Below are 4,290 nucleotides of genomic sequence, written 5' to 3'. Positions count from 1 at the left end.
GCTGCCTGAAAAACAAATAAATCGGTCTTGGAAGAAGTACAGATAGCTGATTTCCTGCCAGCTGCTTCCATGCATGATGCTTTTGCTTCAGAATAAAATGGAATGCGTAACAACTTTAATCTTTTCTCCACTCTTGGTAATGTTGCTTCGCAGTCCCGTTGCGAAGATTCTTGTTTGCTTTTCATTGAGGGGGATCCATAGTGAAGGCATTTGTCTGCTCTCCATTAATAAGCACTTCAAGTCTTCCCTTTCAGCAGGCCGAGCTGTGTTATCACAGGCATCATTGAGCCTTCCTCCCATCCTCATGCCGCATTTACGTTCATCGAGTCCAGATTCTCTATTTGCTCAGCACGCTGATTGAATATAGCGAAAGCATACAACCATGACATACACACCTCTCCTGATTGTCAACCATGCAGTATCCCCTTCTTCTATTCAGGTGACTGCCTCTCACCCCATATAAAAATGAACTCAAGATAGATCAGAGACTTAGATGTCAAACCAGTGAAATGATAAGGGCTAATATAATGCTCATAATAAACAGACTATCAAGTATAACGGAAAACATGCAAATAGCAGAAGACAAACTGGATGAGTAACCAACTGACACCAACCCATAGTGACCCTAGAGGATGGAATAGAAATGTTCATTTGGGTTTCTGAAGCTGTAAATCTTTACGTGAACAGAAAACATCTTTCTCCTAAGGAGTTACTGGTGTTTTCGAACTACTGACCTTGCAGCTAGCAAACCATAACCTACCACACCACCATAACCTACTACACCATTGGGGTTCCTAAATGTGAGATAGAAAATATTTCACCAAAAGACAGAAAAGGAGAATCCACAGACTGTGGAAAGGTTTTTTTTGGCAATGACATATTACAGGGGACTACTCTCTAAAGTGTTGGGAAAACTTCAACAAGAAGGAGAGAAATAATCCAATCTAAAAGTGGGCAGAAGATATGAACAGTTACTTCACCAAAAAAGACATTCAGGCAGCCAATAAACAGAGGAAGAAATGATTGCAATGTTAACTGTTCCCCCAAACCTGTCATTCATTCACGGAGCTGCTGGTGGATTTGAACTGCTGACTCATAGAGACCCTGCACGAAATTAGCTTTATCTCTCTCCCTTGGAGCAACTGATGCTTCAAACTGCTGCCCTGTGGCTAAGCAGCACGAGGTGTAACCCACTCTACCACCAAGGCTCCTTTTGTTAGACATTAGAGAGGTGCAAACCAAAGCTATAATGAGATATTGCCTCACCCCAGCATTAATAGCAAATTTTTAAAAATCATAAAGAACAGAAAACAAATAATGACAAGGATATAGGCAGACTGGAACCTTCACACACTGATGATGGGTATCTAAAGTGAACAGCTATTGTGGAAAATGGTATTGAGCTTCCTTTAAAACTAGAAAGAGAAATGACATTTAATCCCCTGGGACATGTCCTAAAGAAATAAGAGTTGGAAATATGTGTATCTGTATTTATCATAGCATTATTCACAATGGCAAAAATAATCCAAAGGATCTAAGTGCCCCTCGACAGGTCAAAAGACAGACTATGGTACAACTACACACTATGGAAGAGTATGCAATATCACCACACAAGGAGGAATCTTAGAATCATCTCATAATGTGGATGAACATGAAGATATTTTGCTGAATGAAACTTATCTACTATCTAGTTCCAGGTATCAATCACAAAAGGGCAAATATTCTGTAAGTTCCCTATTGTATTAAAACATGTCAAAGAAAGGTTTTCACATAGGGAAAAAAGTGACTTGATGAAAGAGAGATCAGTCACTAGGTAACCCTCTCCTCCCCCATCCAAAAAAAACCCCAAACAAACAAAAAAACCCTCACTGCCATGAAGTAAGTGCTGACTGATAGTGACCCCAGTGGGTTTCCGAGACTGTAACTATTTATGGCAGTAGAAAGCCCAATCTTTCATCCACGGAGCTGCTTGTGATTTTGAACTGCTGACCATGAGGATCATGACACTACACTACCAGGAACCATATAGTGGATACATATTAATTTCAATGACAGGATAGGTAACATATAGTGATAAGCACTTTATTACAGAAAGGCACGGAAAGGTACATAAGAGCTATAGGCAATAAAGATAAATACTATTGGGTATACATTCCTGCATTATCATAACTAAAAGACATTAATTTACAAATGCATACTGAGGTAGGTAGCAAGATGAACAGTAGGCTAAAGTGAATATATTCCTGACCTTACATAGTTTTGACAGATGATATTTACAAATATATTTGCATGTGATCTAAAATATCCATATTTATAATAGAGCAAACAGGAGGCAAATGTGTGTAAATCTTTTAAGCCATAACGAAACACCTAGAGAGAATTAGTCACAAGGATGGGAGGCTTTGTTCCATACTCATGAGGGACATTAAGGTCCGTTGACGGACATGTTCACAGTGACAATGCTGTATATCTTACGTTGCTAAGGAACAACTGTGGCCTTCAAAGCTCTTGAGCAGTCATTGAAAGTACAACTATTTGACTTTCCCGGTCCAGAGGAAAGAATGAATGAAAAAAAACAAAACAAAAACTTGCTTTTGACCAGTTAGGACTTGGGGAAAAGATGGAATATCCCACATGGCCAGTAGGAGCTGAGAACTGCAGAGTAGCCGGATCATCCAGCAGTTAGGAGGTTCAGGGAGGGCTGGGGACCCGATCCAGCATTTCAACCCATTGGAAGCGCTGTTGGGGTCCAACCTGTGTGGAGGAAGTGGAGGACATGCTCTAGAGCGGTGGTTCTCGACCTCATGCCGTAGCTCTTTCAGACAGTTCTTCATGATGTGGTGACCCCCCCAGCCATCAAATTATTTTCGTTGCTACTTCATCACTGTCATTTTGTTACTCTTATGAACCCTCTTGTAAATATCTGATATGCAGGATGTAGTCTCATTGTTACAAATTGAACATCATTAAAGCATAGTGATTAATCACTAAACCAGTATGTAATTATATATTGTGAAATATTTATTTCCAATGACAAATAAATGACATTTTGTCTTGCAGCATGGTGTAGCATGGGTAACAGTCTTCATGCTGGGTACTCGGGTACTTTTATGTGGGCATATCTGCATGTGGGTGGACCCGCCTGGAGATGGATAGAGGAGCGGTGTCTTGGTTTCTAAGACCACTGGAAATATGTGCTTTCTGATGGTTGTAGGCGTCCTGTGAAAGGGTCGTTTGACCCCCCAAGGGGGTCGTGACCCACAGGTTGAGAACCGCTGCTCTAGAAGCACCAACACCCAGTGTAAGATCTGCTGTGCCTCGCCCATTTTTGAGTCCCAGAAGCTGGCACATTATCAGAGCAAAAAACATGCCAACAAAGTCCACAGAATGGAGACGTTCCAGGGGGGAACACAGAGCTAGGCTCAGATCAGAAGAGCAGCAGAAGCAAAGACGAGAACCAGTGCTACCCTACATTCTCCCTCCCCTGTTATGGCCTAGTCACACTACCTGGGGAAGAACGCAAAGTTGAAGCAGCAATTCACACAGACAAGTTCTAACAATCCCGTCATGGGACAAAAAACAAGAGACCAAGCTCAAGCTCATGGCACACTATGGCTGGCTCATGGGCCCAGCTGTCACTGATGCATCAGCCAGGAAGGGCTACCCCTGCAAGGTGTGTAGATGGTGTTGAGTTCCATAAGGCAGTACCAGGCTCATGTCAGCACCTTCAAACACAAGAGCCAGTCTCCAAAAGTCATAGCTTCACCCTGGGGCAAGATTCTAATGCAAGGGCAACTCAATCAGAAACACTCCACCTCTGAAGACGATGGATGTTTTGGCGCAGCATCCTGGCTTATCGGTCTGACAGTCGTATTTCAGGACTGAAACTGAACTCACCCTCAGCCCGACTGTTCTATAGGGTGAACAACTGGGTGAACAGAGACATGGGAGCTTCTGAGAACTACAAACCATACATAATCAGAAGGGCAGTCACTGCCCTACATAAAGCTCAGCAGGCAGGAGTAGAGAGGAAACAGGATGAATGGAAATGGAAAAGGCAGGAAGAAGTGGGAGGGATTGCTAGTACACCATGGTCACTCTCTTCAAGGTCACAGAACAAATGCTTCTGAATTCTCAAAGGGAATCCAGTGTGTTCTGTAAATCTCCATTAAAATCAAAATGAAAAATTAAAAAAACATGATTAAAAATCACGGAAGACTTCTGGAAGAGGGGGCAGGCTTCATTAATTGTTTCATAAGGTAAAATAAAAACTATGGGAATAACAATTAC

General features: G+C 42.1%; 1 pseudogene; it reads left to right on the top strand.

Moving 5' to 3' along the window:
* Positions 1-382: 382 nt before the first annotated feature.
* On the top strand, positions 383-3,885 carry LOC142424101 (zinc finger protein 346 pseudogene; annotated as a pseudogene).
* The last annotated feature ends 405 nt before the right edge of the window (positions 3,886-4,290 follow it).

Source organism: Tenrec ecaudatus, chromosome 13, assembly GCF_050624435.1.
Source record: "Tenrec ecaudatus isolate mTenEca1 chromosome 13, mTenEca1.hap1, whole genome shotgun sequence".
In the NCBI taxonomy this organism is placed as follows: Eukaryota; Metazoa; Chordata; class Mammalia; order Afrosoricida; family Tenrecidae; genus Tenrec; species Tenrec ecaudatus.
The sequence above is the reverse complement of the archived record's forward strand: the minus strand, read 5'-3'. Positions and strand labels throughout refer to the sequence as shown.